Below are 15,492 nucleotides of genomic sequence, written 5' to 3'. Positions count from 1 at the left end.
ATTCACTATCGAAAGGTTATTACCGCCAAAGGGTCTTTCTTGGAAATACACAATCAATTGTATGAACGTCAAGGTTTCTTACTTGGAAATTCACAATCGAGATTCTATTAACACTAACGTGTCTTTCTTGGAAATTCACAATCGATATTATATGAACACTAACGTTTCTTTCTTGGAAATTAACAATCGAGATTCTATGAACACTAACGTTTCCTTCTTGGAAATTCACAATCGAGATTCTATGAACACTAACGTTTCTTTCTTGGAAATTCACAATCGAAAGGTCATTAACGCTGATGCTGACTCAAACTATAGCTCCTTCTTTGTAAAATAAAGTTGCACATGTTGCCTGGTTCGTAACTTCAAATAAAACCAAAACTAAAATATGTACTGTGCAATACCAATACCAAGCAATATATAGAAAGAATTTAATGTTTTCCATCAATTGACCATTCACATCTATTATCAGCACAAACTCAGAAATGAGACCAACCCGATATTATTTGAACGCAGGCCACGATATAGACGGCCACCAATGGTTGGGTGGTACGGAGATAACACACTTCGACAAACGAGATGAACTTTGACGCTCACGCCATTTGCAGCTAACATAAGCCAGCTCTCAATTATTTCGCATGCTTCGTAATTCATTGGGTTACAACATGCACTGTGCAACATCTCATGGGATAATATTCTTATACCTTGAAAGTAATTACATAATGAAGAAGCTTATTATATTAACAAAAACAGTAGCTAATTCCTTCTTTAGAATTCCGTACGTGGTAATAAGCGATCATGAGTCGATTCCATGCACGTTTCAGTAGTGAAAGTTCTGAAAGAAATGTGGAGCAGCAAATAGTTAGGGTAATTCTCAAAATTTGCAAGTCAGTGCTTTGCATTTGAAGTATTCAGTAATCAATTTCTCGAAGTAGGAACTTGAGTAATATGATCAACAAAATGTGTGTTAAGCTTTCCCGAATCAGTGTGGATTTAGTAAGAAAAGCAAAGTATGCCCTTGGTAATAATAACCCCATAAACCTCACACATGCCTCTTGTATTATCTAAGACATTAATGCAGCATTGGGGAGTACTTGCCGTTTGATTTCACTGAGAATTAATTAAGAACAAAGCCACTAGGTGTTAGTTTTCTTTCCTTACAAATGTACCGCATTTATAGTTCAGGACCAGTGTTCATCGATCTAATCTTTATCCGTAGACATGCCTCAATGATTCCATTCAGCCTATTGGTCAGCGAAATATACAGACCAATCAAAACATTTAATTTTTAATCTTAATTTTAAGTTCAATTTAAGTTGCGTATTGAATATGGCTCCTGGGGTGGTATTCAGTATACTTACTTTTGAGTTACCTATTATGATTTACTAAATTTTACACGTCAAATGACACTTAAGGACATAGCAGGAGTTAACTCCCTTCACAGCACTGTGAACCACTTTACCAGAGACGCTGCCCATTCAATGCTCGTTATGTAGCTTTGATAATAACAACTGTTAAGACCTATTCCGGTAGAAAACGTGTCCTAATATAGACATGCACTTATTAATAATATCCATACCCTACAATCAAAAAAGCAATTACAAATCAAGGACTCTCCTCAAAACTTTATTATCATTTTTTTCTACTTTTAACTGTCACACAAAACTTTTTAAAGTACCCGGCTTCGTAAGCACCTTCTTCCAGAAGAAAGTCAAAAAGAGTTATGTTTAGAACTATAGAACTTGTTATATGCCCAAAAAACACAGAGGCAGCTGCCTCAGTCTGCCTCAGTGTAGCTACGGCACTGCTCGTTATGTAGCTTTAATAATAACACCTGTTCAGACTTATTCGGATACAAAACGTGTTCTTATATAGACATTCACATATTAATAATATCCACACCCTATATTCTAAAAAGCAATTACTAATCAAAGACTCTCCGAAAAAGTTTCATATCATTTTTCTTCTTTTAATAGTCGCACAATACCTATAAATTACCCGGCTTCGTAAGTATAACAACTAAACTGTAGACTTTTCTACATTTTAATTTGTATTATTCACGTGCCAGATGTGAAAATTGCGGCGTAATGAGAACGATTAAATAAATGCTGCAATTTATGGTGACAGCCAGACAGCTTTGACATTTCCAGCAAAGGCTCTGATAAACGCTGTAATGAAAGCGAGGAATTTTACAAAATACTTTTGAAGAGAAATGGAGTATCTAGTAGAGATTTTTTTTTGCATTTTTTTGTCATTAAAATAGCTGTCATTCTATGTTTGGTTCGTTTAATTAGAAGTTATTGACCGCAATGCCCGTTTCCTACGTCGCACATACAAAAAACTCCCGGGTTTCTGGACATTTACAGTGATTATCCTTCCAATCTTCAGTGCTTTGACGTCAGTATTCCCCCTGCTTTGATTGGAAGTACTGAGGAAATTAGAGCAAACGTGATTACTAGGAGTTTACACGTATTGTAGGTAATAAACATAAACAAGATATACGACTCGATAATAGAAAGTTGAAAACGGGTAAACAGAGTTGAACAGGTACAAAATAAACCCCAACCTGTATTGGTTATTTTTATTTAAGGGACTAGACACCAGATGATAAAATTGCAACAAAAAGAAATTTGTCAACAACTTTAAATCAATATCGTTGTGTACATCGCATCAAATCAAACATACTGATGTAACACACCACCTAAGACACATGCATCTTTCGTAGTTTTTGCTATTCTTTTTCATTTTGCAATTTACTGGGTTTGTCTACAACGTAAATTCCAGTCGATTAAAACAATAGCGTCGGTATATGTATCTGTACTGATCACGTGACTTTCACTTACTAAGTATAAACACTAGAACTGTGAAACCATTATGCGGTTTTTTGAATGGGTAAGCTCAGCTGAGACAATGACAAAATATTATTCTAAATATGTTAAATGGCGTATTGTCGGCCTCATACTAACTTGTATTGACAATTCTAGGCTTGTTTTGTGGAGATAATTTTTTGCCGATTTTAGGATCCTCTAGTGTCTAGTCCCTTTAACTACAATTGACGTAGATTAATGAACAAAGAACGTAAAGTCATGGTCAAAGGAATGCTTATTAGCTAGCTAAAGTAAGTATAGGTTTTAGAAGCGAGATATATTTGATAATTATATTCTTAAATATTTGTTTTCTTAGGTTTCTATTTTCAAATACAAAACAAAAATAATTGACTAAAAATGCGAGTTGTTATTAGTCCAAGACTAGATTCACTTAAGTATTGAAGCTCATACGAGTTTAACTGCAATTGGCTCATTTCTAAGCAAGGACAAAATACCTCTCTGATAGACGTCCCCTTTTGTTCTAAAGTGTTTAGAAATGGTATTCATAAATTATTATTAACTTTCGGATAACCCATGGCAGACATTTCTAGGCATATTATATTATTTTTGTTTTGAATTGACCAATAGAACATCGGAAATAACTTTTACTGAAACGTATAATTTGGTATGCTATGCAATGCAACTGTTAGGTATTTAAACATGCCTTCTCCAAGGCTTAAAACAGCATCCTACAAGCCTTTAAACTTGCCTCTTACGCGTCTACAAATATGCATCCTACACGTCTTAAAATCTGCCTCCTGTGCGTCTTCAAACCTGCCTCCTACACGTCTTCAAACATGCATCCTAAAGTTTTTAAAGCATGCATCTTAATGGTCTTAAATGTCTTCTACAAGTCTTTGAGAATGCCTCTTTCAATAGTCTTTAACCGTCGGTGAAGATATTAATGCTGGAAATACTTTTTCTTGGGAGAATGTTGACAGGAAAAATGAGTTGTGTAATACTTGGGGATAAACGCGTTAACATCAGTTATTCATTTGCCGAATAATAGTCCAATAAAACAAACATACTTTAGTCTGAAAGGTGTTTGGCAAAGGAAAGTTTGCTCACGGTACATATTTATTATGATTGAAAGACAACTTGAACATACTAGAATTCCTGGTTTTTTGTTTCCTGATACTAATAAATTTGTTTTATTTGCACTTGTTTGTTCAAAGAAATAAGTAGAAGTTTTGTAATAGCATTTGTTTCGATTCCTCAGCGGAAGTGTCGGCTTTCTGGTGCCGTCGGCGTCCTTGTTTCTGGTGTGTCGTCGGCGTGGTTGTGTCGTTTGCGATGTTGTGTCGTAGGCGAAGTTATGTCTTCGGCTGTGTTATGTCGTCGGCGTTGTCGTGTCGTCGGCGTTGTTGCGTTTTCGGCGTCGTTGTACAGTTGGCGTTGTTGTGTCGCCGGCATGATTGTATCGCCGGCGTCGTTGTGTCGTCGGCGTTGATGTGTAATCGGCGTATTTGTGACGTCTACGTTGATGTGTCATCATCGTCGCTGCGTCATCAGCGTTGGTGTGTCGTCGGCGTTGCTGTGTTGTCGGCGTCGTTGTCTCGTCGGCGTGTTTTTTTTTTCGGCGTTATTGTGTCGTCGGCGTTGTTGTGACGTCGGCGTCGTAGTGTCGTCTTTCCATGCTATTCAAGAGTTCATTTTAGAGCATAAGTAGGAACAGTACATAAGAAAATCATCATAGCAAAGCCAACGTGCACAAAGCAAAACAAACGTAGGTGTTTGTTGTTCATTCGCTGCATTATGGATTTAACCAGACAGTAGGAAAATATAATTACACACAGGGGAACACAGTTTCTCACTTCATAACGCAACACATCTGACAGCTCTTAAAAGCGCCATTGCATTTGCCGTAATTATGATGTAACCAAATATCAAATACATAATATGAATATTTTAAAAACAAACACATATCAATGTGATAAATTGTTATATTGAATTATTGTCTTATTCACAAGGAAAGAACATTTCAAAAGTATTATGAGGCTGATGCTGATGATGACCTACGGAGTAATTGCATAACTTGAAGAAGTTATATGAAGCCTTTTTTATGAGAGCGGTTAATGTCATGTTTTTTCATTCTTCTTGTGATAATGATACACATGAACAAGAAGCTGGATTTCGTTTCCATAGTGTTATAGTCGAGCTGGAAAGAAAGGTGTTAGCAAAAAGTTAAGCGTTAAAAATATGTTTGTTTCCGGTTGTGTACATGCCCAAACATATAGGGTAGGTCGGAAAATCTTTTGTTATAAGGCATTTTTCCCAATAAGATTTTCTGTTACAAAAACTATAAATTGTCTGCTTAACATACAATTAGTAGTAACGTCACTGGTATTGTTAAAGGCTAAAAACTAATATTTACACCTCAACTTCCATTCCTTAAATGAACTGCCTTTCGGCAATTGCGTTCATCAATCCATGAACCCAACATCTTCGGATATGTTCGGATCGTAATACATTGTATAACAATATACATGAAAGCTATTGATCTTGTTATTGGTTGTATTGTGGCTGCAGGTCCCGTAAAATATAGATCAACATTTTTAAAAGTGTTAGTTTATTATATTTTAAATATATTGGTACCAATCAAATCAAATGAACAGATACAGCAAACAACTTTCTATTAATTAACTCTTATGTTTTAGTACGCCTAACGAGATTCTCAGTCAGTCTAAATGGTGTATTTCATGGTCGGGTGTCTTATTCTATCTCAAATCTAAAGAGAAAATTACAGACTTTTGAGTACATATTATGATGAACTAAATTCAACAGGTCATATGACACTAAATGTCATATCAGGAGTTTACTACCTCCACAGCACTGTGAACCACTTAATTCGAGACGCTGCTGTTCAAGGCTCGTTATGTAGCTTTGATAATAACATCTGTTAAGACTAATTCCGATAGAAAACGTGTTCTTATATAGACATGCACATATTAATAATATCCACACCCTACAATCTAAAAACCAATGACCAATCAAAGACTCTTCTCAAAAATTTCATACCATTTGCTCTTCTTTTAATAGTCGCACAATACCTATCAATTACCCGGGTTCGTAAGTATGACAGCTTAACTGTAGACTTCTCTGACTTTAATTTTGTATTAGTCACGTGCCAGATATGAAAATTGCGGCTTAATGAGAACGATTAAATAAATGCTGTAATTTATGGTGACAGCCAGACAGCTTTGACATTTCCACCATTTCTAGTAAAGGCTATGATAAACGCTGTAATGAAAGCGAGGAATTTAAAAATACTTATGAAGAGAAATGGAGTATCTGATAGAGATGTTTTTATGCTTTTTGTCATTAAAATAACTTGCAATTGTATATGATTTATTTTCTGTCATTCTACGTTTGGTTCGTTTAATTAGAAGTTATTGATCGCAATGCCCGTTTTCTACGTCGCACATACAAAAAAACTCTTGGGTTTATGGATTTTTTCAGTGAGGAAATTAGAGCAAACATGATTACTACGCGTTTACAAGTAGTGTAGGTAATCAAAATAAACAAGATCTACGACTGGATAATAGAAAGTGGAAAACGGGTAAACAGAGTTGAACAGATACAAAATAAACCCCAAACTGCATTAGTCATTTTGATTAAAGGGACTAGACACTAGATGATAAAATTGCAAGAAAAAGAAATTTGTCAAAAACTATAAATTAATATTGTTGTATACATCGCATCGAATCAAACTTACTGATGTAACACACCGCATACGACACATGTATCTTTCGTAGTTTTTGCTTTTCTTTTTCATATTGAAATTCACTGGATTTGTCTACCACTTAAATCCAAGTCGATTAAAACAACAGCGTTGGTATACGTTTCTGTACAAATCACGTGACTTTCACTTACTTAGTATTCACACTATGCGTTGTTTTGAATGGGTAAACTCAGCTGAGGCAGTGACAAATATTATTTTAAATATATTAAATGATGTATTGCCGGCCTCATACTAACTTGTATTGACAATTCTAGGCTTGTTTTGCGAGGATAATGTTTTGCCGATTTTCGGATCATCTGGTGTCTAGCCCCTTTAACTGCAATTGACGTAGTTTAATGAACAAAGAACGTAAAGTCATGGTCGAAGGAATACTTATTAGCTAGCTTAAGTAAGCAAAGGCTTTAGCAGCGAGATATATTATATATATATTCTAAAATATTTGTTTTCTTAGGTTTTTATTTTCAAAAATAAAACAAAAGTAATTGACTAAATATGGGAGTTGTTGTTGGTCACAGACTATATACAATGAAGTATTGAAGCTCATACGATTTTAACTACATTTGGCTCATTTCAAAGCAAGGACAAAATACTTCTCTGTTTAACGCCTTCTTTTCTTCAAAAGTGTATAGAAAATGATATTAATCAATTATTTACAACTTTCGGATAACCCATGGCAGACTCTAGGCATTTTATATTCTTTTTGTTTGGAATTGACCAATGGAACATCCGAAATAACTTTTACTGAAACGTATAATTTGGTATGCTATGCAATGCAACTGTTAGGTATTAAAACATGCCTTCTCCAAGTCTTAAAACATGCATCCTACAAGCCATTAAACTTGCCTCCTACGCGTGTACAAACATGCATCCTACACGTCTTAACACCTGCCTCCTGCACCTCTTCAAACCTGCCTCCTGCGCGTCTTCAAACATGCATCCTACAAGCCATTAAACTTGCCTCCTACGCGTGTACAAACATGCATCCTACACGTCTTAAAACCTGCCTCCTACGAGTCTACAAATATGCATCCTACACGTCTTAAAACCTGCCTCCTGCGCGTCTTCAAACCTGCCTCCTACGGGTCTTCAAACATGCATCCTACAATTTTTAAAGCATGCATCTTTATAATGGTCTTAAATGTCTTCTACAAGACTTTGAGAATGCCTCTTTCAATACTCTTTAACTGTCGGTGGAGATATTTATGCTGGAAATACCTTTTCTTGGGAGAATGTTGACAGCCAAAATGAGTTGTGTAATACTTGGGGGTAAACGAGTTAACATCAGTTATTCATTAGCCATATACTAGTCCAATAAAACAAACATAATTTAGTCTGAAAGGTGTTTGGCAAAAGATATTTTGCTCACAGTACATATTTATTATGATTGAAAGACAACTTAAACATACTAGAATTCCATGTTGGTTGTTTCCTGTAACTGATAAATTTGTTTTATTTGCTCTTGTTTTGTTCAAAGAATTAAGTAGAAGTTTTGTCATAGCATTTTTTCGATTCCTCGGCGGCAGCGTCGGCCTTGTGATACCGTCGGCGTCGTTGTTGCAGTTGTGTCGTCGGCGTCGTTGTGTCGTCGGCGATCTTGTGTCGTAGGCGACGTTATGTTTTCGGCTGTGTGATGTCGTCGGCGTTGTTGTTATTGTGTCGTCGGCGTTGTTGTGTCGTCGGCGTTGTGGTGTTGTCGGCGACGTTGTGTCGTCGTCGTTGTTGTGTCGCCGACGTTGATGTGTCGTCGGCGTTGATGTATAATCGACATCGCTGTGTCGTCGACGTAATTGTGTCGTCGGTGTCGTACTGTCATCGCCGTTGTTTTGTCCTTGATTTTGTTGTGTCATCGGCGTGTCGTCGGCGTTATTGTGTCGTCGGCCTTGTTGTGTCATCGGCGTCGTTGTGCTGTCGGTGTCGTTGTGCCGTCAGTATCATCTATGCACACTGTTCAAAAGTTGATTTTAGTACATAAGTAGGAACAGAACATAAGAAAATCATTATAGGAAACCCGACGTGTGCAAAGCAAATCAAACGTAGGTGTTTGTTGTTCATTCGCTGCATTATGGATTTAGCCAGACAGTAGGAAAATATAATTACACACCGGGGAACACAGTTTCTCACTTCCTAGCGCAATACATCTGACAGCTCTTAAAAGCCCCATGGCATTTGCCGTAATTATGATGTAACCGAAAATCAAATATATGATATAAATCTTTTGAAAAACATATCAATGTGATAGACTTTAATAGTGTTATGTATAACATATGGAATACTCGCAAATGTAGGTAGAGATCGATTCTGCTTTTCAGGGGAGATCACTGCGTAGGAGATTTTAAACTATGGATATACGAAGCAAATTTAGGGTTGATCGGAGTACATTACAGTATATGATACGTGATCGTAAATGTTGCAACGTCCGTATTTTGGCGTGCGCTAGTAACATTGCTAACACAGCTAGACAAAAGGACAATATACTTACACACCGGGGAACTTAGGCCATTAGTTTCTCACTGGCTTACATAAGACAGCTCTTAAAGGCCCTGAAACTCCTTGTTTTGCAAAGATACTTATGCAAAGTATCGCAAAAATACAAAACTCAAATTTCGTAATCGGCAAATTTCCACTCATACAAAGTAATAAATTGGGGGTGGGATCGAAATGAGCAGTTGATGTTATATTTCAATTGTAAAAACAGAACTGGCCAATCCTTATAGAGTTAAAATTTCAAACTCTCTATTTTATGTTCACCACTTAATTTAACATAAGCATTGATTAGGTTATCAAATGTACAGTATAAGAAATTTATTACTAATTTGTATTAAATGTATTACAGCTGCACTCTCACAGATATACCCTTTTTACAACTTTTTTTATTTTTTGTCTTGAAAAGAGCAAATTTTTGCGTAAATATCTGCAAAGCAATGATATAAGTTTGCTGACAAAAATCAGATCGGAGAGTTTCATATTTCCGTTCGAAAATTAATGATTTATGGCTTACTAATGGTTTAAGAAAAATTCATAAAACATCAATTTTTGAACTTAAATATATAAATCTGCTATCTATTTTTTTGCCAGCAGTCTTATATAACTGGTTTCCATGGATTTTCGCAAAAATTGGGTCGTTCCAAGACAAAAAATAAAAAAGTTGTCCAAACATTGAATCTGTGAGAGTGCAACTTTAAATTAGGTTTATAGAAAACATGTGCATTTGTGTGCCTTTATTTGCGTTCCTTAAATTGTGCTTAAGTTTATGTGATATTTCTTTATGTCACTGTGGAAGATTACTCTTACAATAAACATCATTACGTAATGAGGTAACTTATTGTTATACACAATAGCTAATGCCGTGTTTTATGTACGTACAGCATATCGTGGGAAATTGTGCTTTGTAATATATCTGTATGTCACTGTGTAATAACGTGGAGATTACCGGTACCTTGAACATAATTACATGATGAAGTAACTTAATCTAATAAACAATAGTAAATGACGTGTTTATGCCGTGTTTGTAGTTATGTACTTTTATTATATCGTGAGAGATTACCACTAACATGAAAGTAATTACATAATGAAAAAGCTAATTCTATATAAAAGTAGTTAATGTTATCTTTAAAATTCCTCTCGTGGTTATAATAACTAACAATAAGCCGGATTCCGTTCCCAACGTGTTTCAATAAAGCTCGTCCTGGTAGAAATGCGGCACCAAATAGTTGTAGGAGAATTCCTAGAATGTAAGGCAGTGTCCTGAATTTTAAATATGCAGTAATCCATTTCCTCGAGTTTCCTTATTGTACAACTTTTACGGAATATGGGTTAAGGGGATTCCATAGAAATAATACAATGAAAACTACAGGGACAAGCAAAGTAGCCAAATAATCAAATATTCTACCTGTTTAAGGGAAGACGGTAAGGGCCAAAAAGACTCTGGACGAGAAACACATACGTACACACACAGCACACAGACCACACACGCAACCATACGGTATGATTCGTTTTAAAATCTAGACTAAATTTATTAGTTAATTAATTTGAATGATATGACTTATTTTCATGATGTTAAAAAAATCATTTGACATTGTGTTATTGTTTTGACAAATCAGATAAGAAAAAACAACGTAAGAGTTACCGGTACATATAGTTTAAGGGCTTTGCGTACATTGCAACTGTGTTGTTTTGATACACGTTTATCATTGAATAAATGATGATGTAATGAAAAATGACAGATCTTTTTATTTATTTTCTCGACCTGAACAGTATTCACTCGGCCACAGAGGCTGACTCAAACTATAGCTCCATATTTGTGAAATAAAGTGGCACATGTTGTCTGGTACATAACTCCAGATAAAACCAAAATTAAACTATGTACTGTGCAATACCGATACCCAGCATTACCTAGTTAGAATCTAATGTATTCCACCACTTGACCTTGACCATTCACAACCCTAATCAGCACAAACTCAGTTATGAGACCAACCCGCTATAAAGACCATTTTCTCAAAGCCCATAGGTTGTCTGATAAGATGGTTTTTACTGTACTACATATTTGAACGCAGGCCGCGAGATAGACGGCCACCAATGGTTGGGTGGTACGGAGATAACACACTCACACAAACGAGATAATCTTTGACTCTCACGCCATTTGCTGCTTACATAAGCCACCTCTCAAATTATTTCGCATGCTTCGTAATTCATTGGGTTACAATATGCACTGTGCAATATCTCATGGGACAATATTCTTATACCTTGGAAGTAATTACATAAAGAAGAAGTTAACTATATAAAAAAACAGTAGGTAATGCCACGTTTGGAATTCCGTACGTGGTAATAAGCGAGCACGATTTGATTCCTAGGACGTTCAGTAGAGAAAGTTTTGAAAAAAATGAGGAACAGCAAATAGTTTGGAAAATTCTCAGAACGTGGGTGAAACTTTCCCGAATCAGTGTGGATTTTGGAGGATAAGGAAAGAATGGCCTTGGTTATAATAACCCCATAAACCTCACACATGCCTCTTGTATTATCTAAGACATTAATGCAGCATTGGGGAGTACTTTCCGTTTGATTTCGCTGAGAATCAATAAAGAAAAAAGCCACAAGGTGTTAGTTTTCTTTCCTTACAAATGTTCTACATTTATAGTTCAGGACCAGTCTTCACTTTTGATCTTATCCTTATCCTTAGACGTGCCTCAGTGATTCCATTTAGCCCATTGGTCAGCTAAATATTCAGTCCAATGAAAACACTAAGTTTCTAATCATAAATTTAAGTTCAATCTAAGTTGCTTATTGAATACGGCTCAAGGGGCGGTATTCAGTATTCAATATAAGTTAATCTTATGGTCAGGCATCATTGACTTCATTCACTCTTTTGGTCTGTTATTTATAACAAGTCATCCGATTAGCTACATCGCTCTTATATCAAATATAAACCATAATTGAAAACCAGCCCAGGTCGAGTTTTTTTTTGAAATATAACATGCAAAGTATACGTCAAAAATCAGTCCATTGACTTTCAAATACAATATCTTTCCAGAGCCGTTTCCATATGTTCAGTGCCAAGGGGACATACAGTGGTGTTAGGGAATGAGCTCCTGCCATTTCATTAAATGCAATATGACCTGTATAATATTTAATAGCATGTGACCGTAAAGCACATTTTTGTACTTTTCTTCCGATGTACAATTCGTTTCTCCTTACAACGATCTTCCATAAAACACCTATGAATTATACGAGTTTACGAATATAAGAAAATCTCGCAAATCCGTATAGAAAAAGATTGAGAAAATATGCCATTTTCAATTAAAGCAAGTACGAACACATTACGTATCAGAACGCAAAAACTAAAATCAAATGAACAGATACAGCAAAAACTTTCTATTAATTAACTCTATGTTTTTAGTACGCCTAACGATATTTTCAGTCAGTAAATGGTGTATTTCATGGTCGGGACGTCTTATTCAGATCTTAAATCTAAAGAAAAAAACACACTTTGGAATTACATATTATGATTTACTCAATTTCACAGGTCATAATTTTGACACAAAAGGACACAGGAGGAGTAAACCCCTTTCACAACACTGTGAACCAATTAATTCGCTCCCATTCAAGGCTCGTTATGTAGCTTTAATAATAAAATCTGTTAAGACTAATTCCGATAGAAAACGTGTTATTTTATAGACATTGTCATCTTAATTATATCCACACACTATAATTTAAAACGCAATAACCAATCACAGACTCTCCTCAAAACAATTGTATCATTTTCCCTACTTTTAATAGAAACACACAACTTCGTAAGTATGACAACTAAATTGTAGACATTTCCGCATTTTAATTTGTATTATTCACGTGTCAGTTGTAATAATTGCGGCCTAATGAGAACGATTAAATAAATGCTGCAATTTATGGTGACAGCCAGACAGATTGACATTTTCAGCATTTCCAGCAAAGGCTCTGATAAACGATGTAATGAAAGCGAGGAATTTTACGAAATACTTTTGAAGAGAAATGGAGTATCTGATAGAGATAATTTTTGCCTTTTTGTCATTAAAAAAACTTGCAATTGTATATGATTTATGTTCTGTCATTCTACGTTTGGTTCGTTTAATTAGAAGTTATTGACCGCAAAGCCTGTTTCCTACGTCGCACATACTAAAACTCTTGGGTTTGTGGATATTTCCAGTGATTATCCTTCAAATCTTCAGTGCTTTGACGTCAGTGTTCCCCCTGCTTTGGTGGGAAGTACTGAGGAAATTAGAGCAAACATGATTACTACAAGTTTACAGGTAGTATAGGAAATCAAAATAAACAAGATCTACAACTGGATAATAGAAAGTTGAAAACGGGTAAACAGAGTTGAACAGGTACAAAATCAGCCCCAACCAGTATTAGTTATTTTTATTTAAGGGACTAGACACCAGATGATACAATTGCAAGAAAAAAGAAATTTGTCAAAAACTTATAATTGATATCGTTGTGTACATCGCATCAAATCAAACTTACTGATGCAACACATACGATACATGTATCGTTCGTAGTTTTTGCTATTCTTTTTCATTCCGAAATTTACTGGGTTTGTCTACCACGTAAATCCAAGTCGATTAAAACAAAAGCGTCGGTATATGCTTCTGTTCTAATCACATGACTTTCACTTACTTAGTATACACACTAGGACTAGGAAACCATTATTCGCTTTTTTGAATGGGTGAACTCAGCTGAGACAGCGACAGAATATTCTTTTAATCATGTTAAATCATGTATTGTCGGCCTCATACTTACTTGTATTGACAATTCTAGGCTTGTTTTGTGAGGATAATGTTTTGCCGATTTTGCGATCTTTTGGTATCTAGCCCCTTTAATATTGTAATTGACGTAGTTTGATGAACAATGAACGTAAAGTCAACGAACTACTTATTAGCTAGCTAAAGTAAGCATCGGTTTTTGAAGCGAGATATATTTGATAATTATATTCTAAAATATTTGTTTTCATGTTGTGTTTTTTTTTCAAAAATAAAACAAAAATAATTGACTAAAAATGCGAGTTGTTATTAGTCCAAGACTAGATTCACTTAAGTATTGAAGATCATAAAAGTTTAACTGCAATTTGCTCATTTCTAAGCAAGGACTAAATACCTCTCTGTTTAACGTCTTCTTTTGTTCAAAGGTGTATAGAAAATGTTATTAATCATATATTTATAACTTTCGGATAACCCATGGCAGACATTTCTAGGCATATTATATTCTTTTTGTTTCGTACTGACCAATAGAACATCGGAAATAACTTTTGCTGAAACGTATAATTTTGTATGCTATGTAATGCAACTGTTAGGTATTAAAACGTGGCTTCTCCAAGTCTTGGAACATGCAGCATGCATCTTAATGGTCTTAAAGGTCTCCTACAGGTTTTTGAGAATGCCTCGTATCTTTCGTTTAAATGTTTCTAGTTCCAATACTCTTACACAGTCGGTGAAGATATTTATGCTGGAAATACCTTTTCTTGGGAAAATGTTGACAGGAAAAGTGAGTTGTGTAATACTTGGGGATAAGCGCGTTAACATCAGCTATTCGTTAGCCAAATAATAGTCCAGTAAAACAAACGTAATTTAGTCTGAAAGGTGTTTGGCAAAGGAAAGTTTGCTCACAGTACAAATTTATTATGATTGAAAGACAACTTAAACATACTAGAATTCCTGGTTGGTTGTTTCCTGTAACTGATAAATTTGTTTTATTTGCTCTTGTTTTGTTCAAAGAAATAAGTAGAAGTTTTGTCATAGCATTTGTTTCGATTCCTCGGCGGCAGCGTCGGCCTTGTGATGCCGTCGGCGTCGTTGTTGCAGTTGTGTCGTCGGCGTCATTGTGTCGTCGGCGCTGTTGTGTCGTAGGCGACGTTATGTCTTCGGCTGTGTGATGTCGTCGGCGTTGTTGTTGATGTGTCGTCGGCGTTATTGTGTCGTCGGCGTTGTGGTGTTGTCGGCGACGTTGTGTCGTCGGCGTTGTTGTGTCGCCGACGTTGATGTGTCGTCGGCGTTGATGTGTAATCGACATCGCTGTGTCGTCGACGTAATTGTGTCGTCGGTGTCGTACTGTCATCGCCGTTGTTTTGTCCTTGATTTTGTTGTGTCATCGGCGTGTCGTCGGCGTTATTGTGTCGTCGGCCTTGTTGTGTCATCGGCGTCGTTGTGCTGTCGGTGTCGTTGTGCCGTCAGTATCATCTATGCATACTGTTCAAAAGTTGATTTTAGTACATAAGTAGGAACAGAACATAAGAAAATCATTATAGGAAACCCGACGTGTGCAAAGCAAATCAAACGTAGGTGTTTGTTGTTCATTCGCTGCATTATGGATTTAGCCAGACAGTAGGAAAATATAATTACACACCGGGGAACACAGTTT

General features: G+C 35.9%; 1 protein-coding gene across 2 annotated transcripts in view; it reads left to right on the top strand.

The window, feature by feature from the left end:
* The window catches only part of LOC128238396 (uncharacterized), an 86,847-nt gene that overhangs the window by 27,592 nt on the left and 43,763 nt on the right, over positions 1-15,492 (top strand). The window contains exon 2 of one of the 2 annotated variants that reach the window (XM_052954286.1): positions 10,505-10,588. The exons of the other annotated variant lie outside the window; for it this stretch is intronic. The gene's annotated coding sequence lies outside the window, so the exon portion shown is untranslated. The remainder of the gene's footprint in view (positions 1-10,504; positions 10,589-15,492) is intronic. 2 annotated transcript variants of the gene reach the window in all.

This window comes from Mya arenaria, chromosome 6 (assembly GCF_026914265.1).
Source record: "Mya arenaria isolate MELC-2E11 chromosome 6, ASM2691426v1".
In the NCBI taxonomy this organism is placed as follows: Eukaryota; Metazoa; Mollusca; class Bivalvia; order Myida; family Myidae; genus Mya; species Mya arenaria.
The sequence above is the reverse complement of the archived record's forward strand: the minus strand, read 5'-3'. Positions and strand labels throughout refer to the sequence as shown.